Source organism: Cetorhinus maximus, chromosome 28 (assembly GCF_964194155.1).
Source record: "Cetorhinus maximus chromosome 28, sCetMax3.hap1.1, whole genome shotgun sequence".
In the NCBI taxonomy this organism is placed as follows: Eukaryota; Metazoa; Chordata; class Chondrichthyes; order Lamniformes; family Cetorhinidae; genus Cetorhinus; species Cetorhinus maximus.
Window position 1 is genome coordinate 3,397,348 of NC_135906.1, and position 20,647 is coordinate 3,417,994.

The following is a 20,647-nucleotide window of genomic DNA, read 5'->3' on the forward strand; positions in this document are numbered from 1 at the left end:
CCTAGCTGGTATACTGGGTACCCCATCCATCTCACACACGGACACTGACCACCTGAGGTCATTGCCGGTGTGAGCGCTTGCAGGTCCGAGTGTATCCCCAGGGACCCCTGATCCTGTCCCTGGGGCAGCCTCTCCCTGACAGTCACCACTCTCTCCTTGGCTGAGGCAGTGCGCTCAGTGGTCATGCTCCGCATGGACTCCTCCATAACGGAGACCATGGCGCACATACCCTCATAGATCTCCGCTAGATCCTCCCGCACACCCCGCTGGACGTCCAGCATCTGCTTCCTAATGGACGACTCCAGAGGCTCATCATCAGCCTTCGACTGAGCATCGTCCTGGTCTCCAGCAGTCCTCCGACTGCCAGCACCCTGGGCACTCTCTGCCTCCGCCTGCACCTCAAACGAGTGTGAAGTTCCCTCACCAATGTGCACTGAGATACTGGACGGCCATCTAATGCTGGTATCTGCGCTGGTGCCTGCTTGACAGAGCGGGTGTGAGGCAGGTGCGTGGGGAACATGGTGATCTTCCGGGGTCAGGGGTGGCCCTTCAGGGTCCTGAGTGCGAGCGCCTGCTGCTGAACCCAAAAGGGAGAAGATGAACATGTCGTTAGTGAAAGTCATCAGACTCTCACTGTACATGCCAGGCACCCTGGTGAGACAACGGAGATCTGCTTCATGGTGCCCTCGTCTTTTGATTGTCAATGGGGACTCCAGGTTCGAGGCGCACATCAATGAAGAGGCTACACTAGAATGGTTGCACAAGCTGAAGTTCTCACCTCAGTGCGCTGCACTCTGACCTTCGTCTGATACCCCAACCTCACCATGGCTGGTTGACCGAGGTACTTGCTGCCCCTCGAGTTCCAAGGCCTTCTGCTTATAGTGAGTGAGGATGAGGAGGTGTGGGGTTCCCCGCCAGTCTGTGACCTCTCAATATTGTTATGGGATGTCTTCTCCTGAAAGTATAGAGGAGCAGTGAGTCCACTCTCTACCTGCAGCGCCATTGCAGCCAGTCCAACCCCAGCTGAGGACCATCTCGCAGGGCACATCCGATTCGTGGCACTCGACCCGCAAGGCACTCAGTCCATGCAGCCAGGGCTCACCACCTTGGCGAACTTCGGCATCATTGGCAGCTGCCACTGACTGTAACACCCCTGAGGTCCATGGGGGATGGCCAGCCCCTAACTGTTCTCCACACTGACCCATGCCAACATGCTACTCATGGGCACTCATCCTTCCTAAGAATGGGTTTGGGTGCATGCCCAGTGCTCTTATTACCATTGCCACTCATTCCTTCCAGTTTCTAACACATGCCCCGGACCCTCCGAACCATATCCCCAGCACCTTCAGGCCGTCAGCCCTGACGGTGAAGGGGACAAAGGATCGGTCAGCCCAGTTCCCAAAGAACATGGCCTTGCTCTTCCCACGATTTACCTTGGCTGCCGAGGCTAGTTCAAACTGGTCGCAGATGTGGATCAGTCTGCGCACCGACAGTGGATCCGAGCAGAAGACGGCGACATCGTCCATGTACAGGGAGGCTTTGACCTGAGTGCCTCCACTGCCTGGGATCGTCACTCCTCTTATGCCCGGATCCTTCCTGATGGACTCAGCAAAGGGTTCTATGCAACACACAAACAGGACAGGCGAGAGAGGACAGCCCTGCCTGACTCCAGATTTAATGGGAAAGCTATCTGTTTCCCACCCATTGATTGAGACTGCGCTACTGATGTTAGTGTAGAGCAGTTGGATCCAGTTGCGAATTTCGTCCCCAAACCCCATTTTGGAGAGCACATCCACCATGTAGGTGTGCGATATTCTGTCAAAGGCCTTCTCCTGATCCAAGCTGATGAGGCAGGTATCCACACCCCTGTCCTGTACATAGGCAATCGTATCCCTGAGCAGCGCCAGGCTGTCAGAGATCTTCCTGCCTGGCACAGTGCAGGTCTGGTCAGGGTGGATCACCAATTCCAGAGCGGATTTGACCCGATTGACGATGACCTTGGACAGAAGCTTATAGTCCACATTCAACAGTGAAATGGGTCACCAATTTCTAATTTCCTCCCTTCCCCCCTTGTGCTTGTAGATGAGGGTGATGATGCCTTTCCTCATGGATTCTAACATACTGCCGGCCAGGAGCATACTCTCGTACACTTCTAGCAGGTATGGGCCGATCCAGTCCCACAGAGCCGAATACAACTCCGCCAGCAAGCCGTCGCTTCCAGGAGTTTTACTCTTCTCGAAGGACTCAAGGGCCTTAGTCCCTGGAACAGAAGATGATCTTGGAGGCCTCCGAGGCAAAGAGCGAGGCTTGCTGGCTCTTCACCTCTTGGAGTTCCTCCTTGACATCGACCCCCATCGACTGCAGCCAGAGCAGATTCTGCATGTTTTTCTGGAGTCGGGACATTTCCCTCTGTTCCTTTCTAGCTTTCTGGGTGCCTTTGAGGATGAAAAACCTCTTGATGCTTACCTTGATCACTTTGGAGAGAGAAACTGAGTGAACTTTTCAGGTGAATGACCTTTCATCACAACCTGAAACGTTAACTCTGTTACTCCACACAGAGGCTGAAAACCTGCTGTGTATTTCCATCATTTTCTGTGTGTATTATCACAGAGATATTCTGTTTCTGCTCATTACTGAATATTCCAAACACTTTACTCCATGAAGCACTTTTGAAGTGTTGAAATGTGTTTTGCTGTTGTAAGTGTGGCAGTTATTTTGTACCCAGCAAGGACCCATATACAACAACGGGATAATGACAAATAACCTCTTTTAACTGATGTTGGTTGAAGAATAAATGTTCAGCAGGAAACCAGGGAGAATTCCCCAGCTTGAATCGTACCTGGGATCTTTTTCAGCTACTTGTTAAAGCCTTGATTTCCGATCTCCTCCAACAGGACTGTCAGCTTGGATTAAGTGCACAAATCTCTGGAGTGAGATTTGAACCCACAACCTTCTGCTTGAGAGGCGACAGAGTCAGCAAGTGAAGCACAGGAGTAAATGGAGTTGGATCGTGAGTTTCGAGCTATACTGATGTAAGTGAAGATACTTTTAGTCAGCTGAATGGAGTGTCTCTTTAAATCTCTGCGTAGCTCTTTTCACAGACATTCTGTAAACAGCTTTTGGCTGGGTGGGTGGGGGAGGGGGGGAAGCTGTGTTGTTTTTTACAACTGTCCCTAACCTGTTTGACCAGAATTTTCTATTTTAAATTCAGACTTTAGCGACATGTCCTCTTTGTTTTCAGTTGTCTCACTGCCCCCCTCACATCAGTGTCTTAGCTTTTCACATTGACATTTTTTTTGCTGATGTCTTGAAATTCTTTAATGTTTCTTTCCATTCCCTGGTGTAAATATCATCTCAGTCGTCTGCACACAAGTTTACAGCACAGAAACAGGCCGGGACAATTCCGGTTCGACTGTCATCTGGAAATTGGGCCCAAATAGCGTTTGAAAGTGCACTGGTATGGTTATGCTTCGAGTTACCGTTAATTAAATTGCACAATCAGAAAGGAAAAATCTAAGATCAACCAACGCAATCAGGCAGAATAATAGAAAGCAATCTTTTCTTTGTTTTCCATAAGCAGCGTTCCTTGAGCTATTTAATAGAGGCAGCACTGATGTTGATTCTATTGCTACCACTGAAAATACTGTAACTCCTTCCGCTGACTGGAAAGGCGTCAGCAACAGTTGCGCCTGCGCACTCGGGCCTCACTGTTGAATAGAAAAGTAGAGAGCTGATGCTTCAGTTATTCAGGGCATTGGTGTGACCCCATCTGGAGCACTGTGTACACTATTGGTCTCCTTATTTGAGGAAGAATGTCAATGCGTTGGAAGCCATTCAGATACGGTTTACCCAACTAGTACCTGGATTGGGCGGATTGCCTTATGAGGAAGGATTGGACAGGCTAGGCCTGTATCTGCTGTAGTTCAGAAGAGTAAGAGGCGACCTGATTAAAACATACAAGAAGCTGAGGGGCCTTGAGAGGGTGGATGTGGAGAGGATGTTTCCTCTTGTGGGAGAATCTTGTATTTGGGGCCACTGTTTAAGACAGAGGTGAGGGGAAATTCTTTTCTCTCAGAGGGTCGTGAGACTTTGGAATTATCTTCCTCAACAGGCGATGGAAGCAGAATCGTTGAATATTTTTAATTATTGGGAAGTAAGTGGGTGAAAGGTTATCGAGGGTAGGGGGTAATGTGGAAATGAGGTTACGATCAGATCAGCCGGGAGCTTATTGAGTGGCAAAGTGGGCTTGAAGGGCTGAGAGGCCGACTCCTGTTGCTAATTCATATGTTCATGTGTTTTTGTTAGTAACATGAAGAGGTTTTCACCCTCAAAGGTATTCAGAAGGCAAGAGAGAGAGGGAGAGGCTGGGGGAACGTTTCCTGTCTCCAGAAAAACCTGCTCCAGCTGCAGTCGATGGGGGTGGATGTCAAGGAGGAACTCCAATAGGTGAAGAGCCAGCAAGCCTCGCTCTTTGCCTCGGAGGCCTCCAAGATCATCTTCCGTTCCAGAGTCCGCTCCGTGGAGCAGGATGAGACGTGCTCACGTTTCTTCTTCCAAAAGGTACACAGAGAGAGCTCTGTGATCAGCAGCCTGAAGGAAGAAGACGGCTCAGTAAAGTCATCGCAGTCCGACATTTTGAGGATCAGCAAATCCTTTTATGTCGGATTGTATGACGTGAAGCCCACAGACAGTACGGAGTCCCAGTCCTTCCTGTCCTCCATTACAAAGGGCTTTGATGACAGTACATGGGAGAGTCTGGACAAACATGGTGGATGTGCTCTCCAAAATGAGATTTGGGGAGGGATTCCGCAACACGGCAGGAGTCTCACCCCCTCTGCACGTTCCCCTTGAGGTGGCTGTGGTGGGGACAAGACCGTTGTTCACCTCCTTGTGGTTGTGCCTTTGCAAAGAAGGTCTGGACGTCGGTGATAGACGCTCTTTGGTCTGCCTGAAACTTGTTGGACTTCCAGCGCAAAGAGTTGTCCCCGACCGAGTGTTGCAGACTGGCACGTTCCAAGGTCCAGGACTACGTGCTGAGGGACGCACTAAAGCTTGGGGCAGCCACCGCAAAGGCGCAATGGGGAAGGGTCGCTGTCTAAGACCTTTCTGCCACAGTGCACCCAGGGACTGGGAAATGTTGAGAGCCCCTCGGGCTGTACAGCTCCAAATGAATGTCTGCAGTGAATACTAATTATATTGAAGCACCTCAGAGAGCAACATGATGTATGTTGATAACTCCAATACTTTTGTCTGATTGTCTGCATTGACCATATTGAAATGATTGTAATATTCATTGATTGTATCGATGCACCTTGTGATCAATGTGTAAAAGTTGAATCTGATTGTACTTTTGTGATGGTGATTTTGAAATGTTTTGGAATGTTCCTCCAGATATTTTATGAATAAAGTATATTTTTCAAAAAAAAATCTGTTCTTATCAGTTTAATATCCGATACGTCCTTTATCTGGGGACCAAATATTAAATTTATTTTTGGAGCAGGGAGATGGAACAGGATCTTTCTCCGTCCATTCCACACATCGACCTGGTATTGCAGCGTCTTCAGGAATGGTGCAGTTTTGCCCTCTACAGGGTGAAAGGGAAACTGAAAAGAAGAAAAAGTCATTCAGAGCATTGTCCTGCTTTCCATCATTGATCTGGTTGAACTGAACTTGTGCTGAGTGGCAGGACAGGCTCATTGGTGCCAGACTGAGTGATGCCCCCTTTAACTTTAATTTCTCCTTTAACTCCTCTCAATTCCTCCAAATAAAAGGTGTGGCCATGGGTACCCGCATGGGCCCCCGCTATGCCTGTCTCTTTATGGGGTATGTGGAACATTCCTTGTTCCAGTCCTACTCCGGCCCCCTCCCACAACTCTTTCTCCGGTACATCGATGATTACTTCAGTGCTGCTTCATGCTCTCGTCGGGAACTGGAAAAATTTATTAATTTTGCTTCCAATCTCCACCCCTCCATCATTCTCACATGGTCCATCTCTGACACTTCCCTTCCCTTCCTTGACCTCTCTGTCTCAATTTCTGGTGATAGACTGTCCACCAATATCCATTACAAGCCTACCGACTCCCACAACTACCTTGACTACAGCTCCTCACACCCTGCTTCCTGTAAGGACTCCATCCCATTCTCTCAGTTCTTTTGCGTCCGTCGCATCTGTTCTGATGCTGCTACCTTCAAAAACAGTTCTGCCACCACCAAACACACCTTCCCTTCACCCCCCTTGGCGGCATTCCGTAGGGATCGTTCCCTCCGGGACACCCTGGTCCACTCCATCACCCCTACTCCTCAACCCCCACCTATGGCACCTCCCCATGCACACGCAAAAGATGCAACACCTGCCCCTTCACTTCCTCTCTCCTCACCGTCCAAAGGCCCAAACACCCGTTTCAAGTGAAGCAGCATTTCACTTGCATTTCCTCTGACTTAGTCTACTGCATTCGTTGCTCCCAATGCGGTCTCCTCTACATTGGAGAGACCAAACGTAAACTGGGCGACCGCTTTGCAGAACACCTGCGGTCTGTCCGCAAGAATGACCCAAACCTCCCTGTCGCTTGCCATTTTAACACTCCACCCTGCTCTCTTGCCCACATGTCTGTCCTTGGCTTGCTGCATTGTTCCAGTGAAGCCCAACTCAAACTGGAGGAACAGCACCTCATCTTCCAACTAGGCACTTTACAGCCTTCCGGACTGAATATTGAATTCAACAACTTTAGATCTTGAACTCCCTCCCCCATCCCCACCCCCATTTCCGTTTCTTCCCCCTCCCTTTTATTTTTTCCAATAATTTATATAGATTTTTCTTTTCCCACCTATTTCCATTATTTTTAAATTTATACCTTTTATGCCCTGTTAGTCTTATATCACCCCACCCCACCCCCACTAGAGCTGTACCTTGTGTGTCCTCCCATCCATTCTTAATTAGCACATTCGTTTAGATAATACCACCACCTTCAACACCTCTTTGTTCTTTTGTCTCTGACATCTTTTGGTTATCTGATCCTATCACTGCTTGCTTGTCCCTACAACCACACCACCCCCCCCCCGACTTCTCTCCCCCCACCCCCCCCACCTTAAACCAGCTTATATTTCACCCCTCTCCTAGTTTTACTCAGTTCTGTTGAAGGGTTATGAGGACTCGAAACGTCAACTTTATTCTTCTCCACCGATGCTGCCAGACCTGCTGAGTTTTTCCAGGTAATTCTGTTTTTGTTTTGGATTTCCAGCATCCGCAGTTCTTTGTTTTTATATCTGAATGATGCCCCCCGTTGGATTTTGGTGCAACTGCAGGGCTGCTGCTGGTTTGCACTTGTGCTGCTTGTCAGGGTGGAGCCCGGGACTAGACGATGCCCCCTGTTGGATATTGGTGCAACTGCAGGGCTGCTGCTGGTGTGCACTTGTGCTGCTTGTCAGGGTGGAGCCCGGGACTGGACAATGCCCCCTGTTGGATTTTGGTGCAACTGCAGGGCTGCTGCTGGTGTGCACTTGTGCTGCTTGTCAGGGTGGAATCCTGGACTGGAAAATGCCCCCTGTTGGATATTGGTACAACTGCAGGGCTGCTGCTGGTGTGCACTTGTGCTGCTTGTCAGGGCGGAGCCCGGGACTGGACGATGCCCCCTGTTGGGTTTTGAGGCTGTTGCAGGCGCTGCTTCAGGGAGGCAGCATCAAGCAAGAAAGGTCCTGATGCTCAATGCTGGCTGTCGGGTCTTCAGCCCGTGTTCGGCCACACGCAGCAAAACGGACGGTGAAGCCGGAGGCCGAGGAAGACGGGACGGGTGCATGGGTTTCTGGGTTATCGCTTCTCGGCCTTTTGGCTAAGATCAGTTGTAGTGAAGCGACGGCTAAAACCAAAGGAGCCCCAAACCAGGGGGTACGTAACACCGTTCGGGTGACAGTGAAGGACAGTGAAGGAGGAGCACCCATGGATCGGGCCTTCTTCATCAAGCGGATCCTGTTGAAGGCGTTTGGATTGGAAGCGGAGGAGATCTACTCCCTGCGAGACTTCCCCAGCGCTGGATATTTCGACGTGACCTTCAGGAATGTTGCTGCCTGCGTCAAGTTCCTGAAGGTGTTTGAGGAGAAGAGACACCAGCCGGAGATGAAGATCCTGACGGTGGAGCCGCTCTTTGCTCTGCCGTTGCAACGGGACCGTGTGGTGACGGTGCATCTCTACAACCCCCACGTCGCTGTCGCTGACGTGTTCACCTTCCTCACCAGGTACTTCGACAAGGTTGGGAGCTGCACCGAGGTTAGAGACGCCTTCGGGATTTGGACCAGCAAACGCCAGGTTAAGGTCACGCTCAAGACCGATGGTAAGGGAGCCGTCTTCCACCCTCCTTCCAGATTTGCTATCGGGGGAAGCCGTGGCTACCTGGTCTACGCTGGACAACCCAAACTTTGTCACTCATGCGGCAAGTCTGGTCATGTGGCGGCCAACTGCAGCGCCGCCCTCTGCAAGAACTGCAAACAGGAAGGGCACCAGACAAAGGACTGAAAACAGACTAAGTGCTGCAACCTGTGTGGCGAGGCAGGTCACCTCTACAGGACCTGCCCCAAACGCTGCCTCACTTATGCACGGGCAGCCAACGCCAATGAGGGGGAAGCAGAAGAAATGCTTCGTGTCACTACTACCAAGGACTCTTGTAACACTCCAAACACCATGGCCCCCAGTGAGAACAACGGGACAAAGGAGGACACAGAGAGAGACAAGGTGGAGGATAAGATTGAGGCAGCAGACAGCCAATCAACAGCACTGCCCCCTGAACCTCCCACTCCTCAGGAGAGCGAATCAATGGAGGAGGAAGCAGCGGAAAATCAGCAGGGGGAGTGGCAGCTGGTGAAGAGAGCCAAAAGGAAGAAGGGGCTAAGAAGGGACCAAGCCACTTCCCAGACAAGTGGCAAGAGGCGTCTCCTATCCGACACGGATGACAAGGACAGCTGCTCTTCAGACGAAGAAAGGTAAGGGCGGCACCTACAGAAGAAGCGGAAAAGCTCTAGGGAGTTGGAGGATGAGACACCCGAGCTCCAGAACATTGGCGACAATGAGGAGACCAGCGCACCCCGACTTTGCCCACAACCTGAAGAGGCCAGTGCACCCCAACCCCAGCAATCTGGGAGCAGTGAAGCGCTCAGCGCACCCCAGCTCCGGGAAGCCGGGAGCAGCGACGCCCCAGAGGGGGAGAGGATTGGGGAAGCTTCTCCAACAGAGGACATTTCAAATCCCGTCCTCTACACGAATCCCCAGATGCCACCTGAGCAGAACATCTCCAATGGGGAGGTTCAGGACAGTTTCCTCAGCCCATCCAAAGTGAGGCAATTTGTGAACACTATGGGTATGCAGGAGCAGACCAAAGGTCTCGGACTCTCAGAGACAACAGGTTTGGTAAGACACTAAATGCTTTAAAATGGGTGTAAAGATTGTATCCAGAAATGTGCGTAGCATTAAATCTACTACTCGATGTGTTGCGACCTTGGACTACCTTGCCAAGGTCAAAGCTGACCTGTTGTTTCTGCAGGAGTGTGCGATACCACTTCTCATCTCCTGCAGGGGTCCAAGTGAGGCCTCACCCTCCCACTTCAATCCAGCTTCACTCTCTGCAACATCAAACATTCCAGTTAGAGAGGGGAAAGGGGGACGTCCAACATCTAGAGGATCAATGTCCCACCAGCTTCAGGTACAAGATCTCTCCTTCCTCTGGGACCTAACCACAACTCCCTTGTGGCACCACAGTTACCCACATGGCAACAGGCACAAATGTCAATGCTCGATTCCTCCAATGGGGTCCAGCTAAACAAGAGAAAGAGCCCATCAACCAGGTTGTGCATCACATCCCCACACAACATCCCTGAGGGAGAGAGAGGGGGAACTGACACATTCTGCACCTTCTGGAAAGTACAAGCTTTGTTCCTGGAATCCCTCTGATCCAATGGAGCAACTTTCAGGTGACAGGTGATGAAAATCTGAGGGACACATTCAACACAAGTCATGATTCAGTGACTCCCTCCCAACATGGAGACCCCAATGATCAGCTTCCTCTTACCAAGGAACGGTCATCTCCAAGGAAACGGAACACATCCAGGTCAAAGCGGAGCTTGTCCAGCTCCCGCTCGTCTCTTGGCAACACAAAAGTTGAAAAGGAGTCCTCAGCTTTGCTGTCCAGGAGGCAACTGAAGAAAGATTAAAAAGGGACAGGAAGTGAATCAAGTGAAGCCATTGAGATGGGACCAGCTGGAGAAAGCAGAGAGATCCTTGCCCATTGTGGTCAATGAAGCTGTATCTCCGGGTGGAGTCCTTGTCTGGGCTCAGTGTAGCTACACAGCGGTCAATGTAGAGCTTCAGGGGCATGTGGTTGATCATTGAAACAGAGGCCTCAATGTGAATGAGCTCACCCAGGTAGTAGACAGTCGAAGTGCGCTCTGTAAGCCAGTCACCTGAAGTACAAGAGGACAAGGGTTAGAGACAGTGGCTGTAACTCCCAGTGAGTGACTACAGGAAATCACTCCCCATCCACCCATCACATACCATTCATTAGGCGCAGAGAGAATGACAGATGCCCTTCTCCAGACTTGGTGGAGCTGAATGGGATCCAGGTGGGCTTGATGGGGTCACTGCTCACATTGCCCTTCCTGGAAAGGCAGGGGAGTCATTTTAGGACATCTTCAGAGACCACCAGCAGCTGTAGATCTTATTGACAAAGCGAATAAAGATTCTCACCTCAAATAACGACACTCAATGGGAACGACAGCTCCATTTGTTCTCACAATGACAGATCCATGATACTCTGGGGTGTGGTTCAGGTGGGTGGTGTAGATGAGGAAATCTCCAATCATCTGAAAGAATCAGGTGAAGGAATGAAGAACTGATCTGAAATGAGAATGTTCTCCACAGGGGCTAACAATGAAGTCATCCCATCCCCTGAAAACAATTCTGAGGGGGATGGACAGGATCAGTGTGAAGAGGCTGCTTCCCCCCAGCCGGAGGAGAGTTGATTATTAGGGGTAGGCATCTCAGGTCAGGGGGTCACTTAAGATTAATGTGACAGGGAATTACTTCATACAGCAGGTGGTGAATGTTTGGGATTCTATCCCAGAGAGCTGTGAATGCTCAGTCACCGAGTACATTGGAGACAGATGGATTTATTTTGGGGAATGAAGGGAATGTTATGATGTGGCAGATGATGCTAGTCAGGTGGATCAAATCCACGAGGGAAACTTGATTAGGCACTCAACTGTTTTGCAATTAGTATTTTATTTTGAGATCAGTGCCCGGAATTCAGGAACAGCAAAGACTGCCACAAATTCAGGAGGTTTAGATAAAAATGTAAACATTTAAAGAAAAGATTAAGCACATCCATTATGTCTACAAATTACTATAAGAACTCCCAAAATTCTGATTAATCTGGCTCCCAGTGACACCTTCATTAAGGCAACAGTTAAAAAACAGATTTGTACAGACCCAGGCAAAGCAACACCACCTGGACAGGAGAATTCAATACGAGTTGACACATCCTTGGTTCCTTTAGACAGGAACTTGATGCAGAGGCTGGAGGCTTCTCACATTTATGAAAGATCTTAGGATGTCTTCAATACTGACTCAGCCTCATCCTCTCTACAGGTAAATTCCATTGTTCCCATATCTTGTTGCAACTTCACTTTTCATAATATAAAACTTTAGTACTAATTTATCAATAACCTTTTGAAAAAAATTAACACTTCAGCTTAGTTTCTGAAAGCTGGGTGTCACATCCCACCATTGCTTGGAAATTCAAGCTATCCAAATTTATATGAAAAAGCAAATTTTCATCACATCTCATTCTAAACCTGTTCGATTAAACTGGACTGAAACCTCCAGTTGGATTGATCTGAATGAGGGGAATAGAGCTGAAAATCCTCAAAACAACAAAAGGAAAAGCTTGGAGGATCCAAAGAGAAGGTTCAAGACCAATGGGGCTGATGTCATAGGTTGGAGAGACTCAGGGATCAGTTAAAGTAAAGTACAATACAAGATAGAAAGCTAATTTGTAGTTTTATAAAGCAGGAGACAGCTATCTCCTCAATATCATTGACATCTCACCCAGTGTTGGAATGAAGAGTGGGGAACAACCTACAGCCCAAGCTTAGAGCAAGAGCTGAGGATTCCCATTACCTGCAACCTGCTGCCACACTCATGGAGTCCATAGTCAAAGAGGACAGTGTGGTTCTGAGAGTAGATCCTGGTTGGCCAACAACCTGCTGTCCCCAGGGTCAGGTCAGCAGCTTTGATCAGGTGCCAGGTTCCAAATAAATCCAGCTGGACCCTGAGCAGCAGCTTGTCCTCTCCACACTGCACCATCACAGTCTGCAGTGGAGACACACTTCCACCCTCAGACACACGGAAATGGGAACCAAAGGGAGGCCCAGGCGGAGAGAATGTCTGAGGCACAGGGGTGGCTTTGACTCTGCTCCATGGAAACCTCTGGCCGAGAAACAGTTGCCAAGTATCAGAGCCACAAACAGCTCCAACTAACACCAGCCCTGGGAACAAAGCCCTCACTACAAAATCCCCCATGATACCAAACAACTCAACCATCCCTTCAGCCACCGAGCAGCACCTTTTATACACACAAGCCGCACTCACCTGACACCAGTGAGACCAGAAGCAGCAACATTGAACCAATTAACCAGCCACAATCTCCACCAATGACAGAACTCATGGATTTATTACCAGGAAGGCCGATTTTATTTGGACCAATAGGAGTTGGCCTGGGGAGGGAATGATGTCGATGAACAAAAGGGAAGGTGTGTGATAGGGTGGAGGGCAGGAGACATTAAAGGATAAAAGGTTTCATGGTACAAAAGCCAGAGGCAGTGGTAATGGGTAAAGTAAAGAAACAAAAGATGTGTCCAGATGAGGTGTGAATGGCTGCATAGCAACTGTCTGAATGTACCGTAGAATCGTAGAATGTTTACAGCACAGAAAGAGGCCACTCGGCCCATCGTGTCTGCCCCGGCTGAAGAACGAACCCCCCCCAGCCTAATCCCACTTTTCAGCACTTGGTCCATAGCCCTGCAGGTTCCGGCAGTTGAGGTGCATATCCAGACACCTTTTCAATGAGTTGAGGGTTCCGGCCTCTACTCCCCTTTCAGGCAGTGAGTTCCAGACCCACACAATCCTCTGGGTGAGAAAAGGTTTTCCTCATCTCCCCTCTAATCTTTCTATCAATCTCTTAAAATCTATATCCCCTCGTCAATGTGCTCTCTGCTAAAGTAAATAGGCCCTTCCCATCCAGTCTATCCAGGCCCTTCACAATTTTGTACATCTCAATCAAATCTCCCCTCAGCCTCCTCTGTTCTAAGGAGAACAACCCCAGCCTCTCCAATCTTTCCTCATATTTGCAATTTTCCAGCCCAGGCTACATCCTGGTAAATCTCCTCTGTTCCCTCTCGAATGCAATTACATCCTTTCTGTAACAAGGTGACCAGAACAGCACACAGTACTCAAGTCGTGGCCTAACTAATGTTTTATATAGTTCCAGCATAACCTCCCTGTTCTTATATTCTATGCCTCAGCTAAGAAATGAAAGGATTCCATCTGCCTTCTTAACCACCTTCTCAACCTGTCCTGCTACCTTCTGGGATCTGTGGACATTCACTCTATGACCCCTCACTTCCTCTACACCTCTCAGTTTCCTCCCATTTATTGTGTAATCCTTTGCCTTGTTTGACCTCCCCAATTGCATCACCTCACACTTCTCTGGGTTGAATTCCATTTGCCACTTTTCTGCCCACTTGACCAGTGTATTGATATCTTCCTCCAGTCCACAGCAACTCTCCTCGCTATCAACCAATTTTTCTGCTGTCTGCAAACTTCTTGATCATTCTACTTTTATGCCCAAATCATTAATATAGACCACAAAAAGCAGGGGGCCCAGTACTGAGCCCGGCAGAACCCCACTGGAAACAGCCTTCCAGTCACAAAAACATCCATCCTTTGTTTCCTGCCACTGAGCCAATTTTGTATCCAGCTCGCTACGTTCCCCTGGATCCTATGGGCTGTTATTTTTTTAAGCAGTCTGCCATGTGGAACCTTGTCGAAAGCCTTGTTATAATCAATGTGTATCACATCAACTACACCACCCTCATCAATCCTACTTGTTACTTCCTCAAAAACTTCAATCTAATTAGTCAGATATGACCTGTGTACTATAGGCCCCCAAACAGTCAGGGAGAGATAGAGGATCAAATATGTAGACAAATTTCAGAGAAGTGTAAGAATAATAGGGCAGTAATGGTAGGGGATTTTAACTACCCAAATATTAACTGGGATAGTTTCAGTGTGCAAGGTAGGGAGGGAGTAAAATTCTGAAGTTGCATCCAGGAGAACTTTCTTAGACAGTGCGTAGAAAGCCCAGCAAGGGAAGGGGCAGTTCTGGACCTAATATTCTGAACTGAGCCCGGGCAGGTGGAAGGCATATCAGTAGGGGAACATTTTGGAGATAGTGACCATAACTCAGTTAGATTTCGGATAGTTATGGAAAAGAATAAGGTTGGGCCAGGAATAAAAGTTCTAAACTGGGGAAAGGCTAATTTTACTAAGATGAGATGCGATTTGGCACAAGTGGACTGGGAGCAGCTACTTGCAGATAAAACTGTGTCAGAGCAGTGGGGGTTCTTCAAGGAGGTAATAGCAAAAGCACAGGGCAATTATGTTCCCATAAAGGCAACGGGTGGGGGGAACCAATCCTGAAGAACCCTGGATGTCAAGGGGCATAAAGGTTAGGATGAAGAAAACAAGAGAAGCTTATGGCAGATACCGAGGGCTCAATACAGCTGAGTCCTTCCTGGAATGTAAATAGTGTAGAGGGAACTTAGAAAGGAAATTAGGAAAGCTAAGAGAGTGCATGAGAAAGCATTGGTGGATAGAATAAAGGAAAACTCAAAGGGGTTATTTAAATATATATAGAGTAAGAGAATAACTAGGGAAAGAGTAGGGCCAATTTGGGATAACAGAGGTAATCTGTGTGTGGACCCGGAAGACATGGGTGCAGTCCTCAATGAATCCTTTACGTCGGTCTTCACAATGGAAAAGGACAACGCAGATACAGATATCAGGGTGGAGGACTGTGAAATATTAGAGGAAATTAACATAGAGAGCGAGGGGGCACTTGCAGGTCTAGCGGCCTTAGAAATGGATAAATCCACAGGCCCGGATGAGATATATCCCAGGCTGTTGAGGGAGCCTAGGGAAGAGATTTCAGGGGCCCTGGCAATAATTTTCAAATCCTCTCTGGCCACAGGTGTGATGCCAGAGGACTGGAGGACCGCTAAAATTGTTCCAATATTAAGAAAGGGAGGAAGGGATAGACCAGGAAATTACAGGCCAGTCAGTCTAACCTCAGTGGTGGGGAAGTTACTAGAAAGAATTCTGAGGGGCAGAATATATCTGGCCTTGGAGAGACAAGGATTAATCGGGGACAGTCAGCATGGGTTTGTTAAGGGAAGGTCGTGTTTGAAAAATTTGTCCGAATTTTTTGAGGAGGTAACCAGGAGTGTTGATGAGGATAATGCATTTTACTTTAGCAAGGCTTTTGATAAAGTCCCTCATGGCAGACTGGGCATGAAAGTAAGAGCCCATGGGGTCCATGGCAAAGTGGCATGTTGGATCCAAAATTGGCTGAGAGGCAGGAAGCAGAGTGTGATGGTAGAGGGATGTTTCTGTGACTGGAAGTCTATTTCTAGTGGGGTTCCACAGAGCTCGGTACTGGGGCCCTTGCTGTTTGTGGTGTACATAAATGATTTAGATTTAAATGTAGGGGGTATGATCAAGAAGTTTGCAGATAAGAGGAAAATTGGTAGAGTGGTAAATAGCGAGGAGGATAGCCGTAAACTGCAGGAGGATATCAATGGACTGGTCAGGTGGGCAGAGCAGTGGCGAATGGAATTCAACCTAGAAAAATGTGAGGTAATGCACTTGGGGATGGCTAACAAGGCAAGGGAATACACTATGAATGGTAGGACCCTGAAAAGCACTGAATATCAGAGGGACCTTGGTGAGCATATCTATAGATCCCTGAAGGTAGCAGGGCATGTAGATCAAGTGGTTAAGAAGGCATGAGGGATACTTGCCTTTATTAGCTGAAGCATAGAATACAAGAGCAGGGAGGTTATGCTGGAACTGTATAAAACGCTGGTTAGGCCACAACTGGAGTACTGTGTGCGGTTCTGGTCACCACATTATAGGAAGGATGTGATTGCACTGGAGAGGGCGCAGAGGAGATTTACCAGGATGCTGCCTGTGTTGGTGTGTCTGAGCCATGAGGAAAGATTGGATAGGCTGGGGTTGTTTTCCTAGGAGCAATGAAGGTTGAGAGGGGACCTGATAGAGGTGTATGAGATTATGAGGAGCATAGATAGGGTGGATATGAAGGCACTTTTTCCATTAGTAGTGGGGTCAATAACCAGGGGGCATAGATTTAAGGTAAGAGGTAGAAGGCTAAGAGGGGTGTTGAGGAATATTTTTTTCACCCAGACAGTGGTGGGAGTCTAGAACTCACTGCCTGAAAGGGTGATTGAGTCAGAAACTCTCGTAACATTTAAGAAGTATTTAGATATTCACTTGCGTTGACATAGCCTCCAGGGCTATGTGCCAAGCATTGGAAAATGGGATTAGAGTAGTCAGATCCTTGTTGACTGGAGCGGACACAGCCCGGGGTACATTTCATCCAGCCCTGGTGATTTATCCACTTCTGGCGATGCTAATCCCCTTGATACTTCCTCTCTCCCTACGTTTATCACATCCAATACTTCACACTCCTCCTCCTGAACTACAATGTCAGCATTCTCCCCCTCTTTTGTTAAGACAGACGCAAAGTATTCATTCAGACCCAAACCCACATCCTCCGCCTCCACCCACAGGTTACCTTTTCGGTGTTTTATGAGCTCCATTCTTTCCTTCGTGATCCTCTTACTCTAAATTGATCAATCATCTTTGTGTTGATTTTGCTTGCCAATATTCTTTCATGCCCTCTCTTTACTGTCCTAATTTCCTTTTTGATTTCACCCCTCCGCTTTCCCTACTTCTCTCAGCTTGATCTCTTTGTCTAAATCATTAACAGGGATTGTAAATAGTTGAGGCCCCAGCTCTGATCCTTGCAGAAATCCCCTAGTTAGCGGCTGAGAAAGCGAAAATGTCCCGTTTATCCCTACTCTCTGCTACTTCTCCATTGTCCAATCATCCACCCATGCTAAATGGATACATGGATCCATGTCAGAAGGTTAATGGTTAATTTGAGACAATGTCAGAAGAGTAAAAATACAATTTTAGAAGCAAACAAGTTCTAACAAAATGGCCCAGGGAACTTGTTTTCAATAACATCCATTGCATCCGTGATCCCGGGCTGGAGTAACAGAGAATTCCTCTGAATACATTCAGAAATCCTTGGATATACTCATCAGGTCTGACAGCATCTGTACAGAGAGAAATCGAGTTAACGTTTCAGGCATCAGAACTGGACAAGTTTGAAATGTCATCGACTTTAAGCAACAGGAGGGTGAGAAAAAGGACAATAGGGAAGCTCTGTGATTGGGTGTAAGACAGGGAGAGATTAAATGACAGAAGAGCTAGTCGTGCGGAGTCAAAGGGAGTGGAAATGGGACAAGTAAAGAAACAAAAGATGTGCCTCGAGCAGTTGTGCTGCATTCCGAATGTGAGAACAAGAGTAAGAGTGAAACATGAAAAGAAATGGAGACAGAGATTCCAGTCTGTAATGGTTGAACTCAGTGTTGATTCTGGAAGGCTGTAAAGTATCGAATTGAAAGATGAGGCCGGAGTCTTCCGAGGAATGTCAATCACTGTCGGATTGCCACCCCACTCCTACTTTCCTCCAGCACACAGGAGCGCGGCGTTCCTGACCAGGTCTTCCCATCCCGGCTTCTCCAGAAATGCGGAGCGAGTCTGAAATGGAACTGCTTCTTCCTAGCGTCGGATCGTTGGGAGAGGACAGGCCACGCCCCCTTTTTACAACACCAGCTGCCGGATTTTCTTTTATTCATTCACTTGATGTGGGCTTCACTGGCCGGGGCAGCATTTATTGCCCATCCCTAGTTGCCCTCGAGAGGGAGGTGGTGAGCTGCCTTCTTGAACCACTGCAGTTCACGTGGTGTAGGTACACGCACAGCGCTGTTAGGAAGGGAGTTCCAGGACTTTGACCAGTAAGTAAAGAGTTTAAATGTCCCAAAGCTTCTTTGGAAAGCTACGGAGAGAAGGTAAGTGAATAATAGGGGTGGGCGGGCAAGGGGGTAGGTTGTGTGAGGTAAATGGGTAAGGGGATAGGGTGTCAGGTAGGTAAGGTGGAAGCTGGGAAGGTTGGCAGGTGGGTGAGGTGGGTAGTTTGGCAGGTGGGTAAGCGGGTAGCTGGGGCAAAGGGTGGTCAGGTTGAGTCGGGGGAATAGGGTGCGTCGGCGGAGTCGGGTGGAGCAGCTAGTCAGGTCGAGTTGGGGGTTTTGGGAGGTCAATGGGGAGTCAGGGGTCGGGGGTAGTTGGGGGTCACGAGGCAGTCAAGTTGGGGGGACATTGTGAGTGATTGGTCGGTCAGCTGTGCAGTTACCCAGGAGTTAGACTAGGTTTTCATCGGTCTAACATTTCCTGGGTATCTATTCAGGTAAGTACGTGGGAACTGTCTGAAGTTGGAGACTTTTGCGGAGGGTCCCAGTGAGCAGGTGAATTGCCCATCAGATGTTCAAACTTCCCTGGCAGTTCCCGCAGAGTCAGTGCGTTGGGACTTCCGATAATGTCCCATGGCGCATCTTCCGGGGTACATCCATCCGGACTCCGACTATCCGAAGATCAGAAGCTCTCTGCTGAGGAATTCAGAGCTGGAGATCGCCTGTGAAATCAACCTAAAAACTGAAAGATGCCTCACAGTGTTGGACAAGGAGTTAAATACACCGCAGTGTTTATTAAAAGTTCATCTCATGGGGTTTGTTACTGAGCCCCCAGAGCAGGACAGGCCCAGGCTCCAGATTATGCTGTGTTAGCTGAAGTCTCCTGGTGTGATAGCGAGCCACACGGAGCAGGATGGGCCCTGGCTCCATCCCGGGCCTGCGTTGAGTGAGCTGATCCCGTGCCAGAGATCACCCAATACCCTCCCCTACGTCCTGTCACCATGTGGAAATCCCCCAATTCCCAGTCCCCTGTCACCTTGGCAACAGGCCTCTCCCCTAATGCTTTTTCACCATGGGAACAGGCCCCACCCTCAGTCTCCCATCACTATTGGCCGCAGGCTGTACCCTCACTTCACTGTCACTGTGGGAAACAGGACCCACCCCCATTCCCTATCACCATGGGGAACAGGACATGGCCCCTGCTGGAAATGTGAAATAAAATGAGAAGGTGCTTGAAGCTCTCAGTGATTCCGTTTTTCTGATCAATGAATGAGTCGAACAATTTGGGTGAAGGGATATTTCAGCATATCCTTCAGATGTTCTCTAAACTTAGTCTGGGTCACGGCATAAATACAAGTGTTTGTGCAGCAACTCAGGAGCTGCAGCATGAAGCCCAGTTCCAGCACAACTTCATCAATCCAAACAGAACCATATCCCAAATCCCACATCCGGTACCACACGGAATAAACCATTAACGTCGTCCATAACAGGATGAAATTTGCCGAGATAACAAACAGTAAAATGATGGATTTCCTTCGACTCTCCATCTCTGGGTCTCTGGGACTCTCCCCACTGCTGTCAGCCCGGAGTCTCCTGCGGGCTCTGCTGCTCACTAAAATGTGTCTGACAGTGAAAACGTTGAGCAGCAAAATCACAACAAATGGGACCGCTGGGTTTAGAATATTATGGAGGAACTCGATTGATCCCCAGACTTGAGAATACTGAATACCCCCTGTTACATCACAAAACCAGGGGACGTTCAACAGCAAATATTCACCTATGAACATAAAATACCAGAAAATGTTCTTTAAACAGCTCAGCACAGTCACTGTTCCCAGAACCACAGTCGCTGTTTTTTCAGTGCAATATTTACTTTTCAGCTTCTGGCCACAAATGGCCACAAATCGGTCAATGGTGAAAGTGACAGTGAACCAGACAGAACAGTCAGTGGCTGCATAAAGGAAAACAGCGTGTATGTTACACACGGGAATGGAAAACAGGAACCGGAACTGCTCCCCATAAACAATTGGTATGTGTCTTAATATCAGGTCCAGGATAATGACCAGTAGATCTGCCACTGCCATGGCCACCAGGTAGCAAGTAACACATTTGGAGAGACCACACTTTTGCTGAGACAGTATTCTAATCGCCATTAAGTTAACTGTGAAGAAGGAAAATAAAGTGGGGTAAAATACATCAGGTTGAGAGCAATGTTGCTAGCTTGATTGAGAACTTATTAAGGTTTTAACATTTGTTATTGAATTCAGTCATATATTGAAACAAGGGCCAAACAATCCTCATCCACCACCACTCTCCTCTGTCTGGCTGAACTTGTTCTCCCACTGAATAACTTTTCCTTTAACTTGTCTCACTTCCTCCAACTAAAAGGTGTGGCTATAGGAGCGGAACAGAGGCCGGTCAGGAACCAGGATCAGCATAAATAGATACTTCTGCTCAGAGCACAGCCTTTCCTGCCTGAGAGCGGAGCAGAGGC

The 20,647-nt window shown here is 48.5% G+C and overlaps 1 pseudogene; it reads left to right on the forward strand.

Annotated features, from left to right (window-relative positions):
• Window positions 1-5,409: 5,409 nt before the first annotated feature.
• LOC144669207 (U2 spliceosomal RNA) lies at window positions 5,410-5,580 on the forward strand (annotated as a pseudogene).
• The last annotated feature ends 15,067 nt before the right edge of the window (window positions 5,581-20,647 follow it).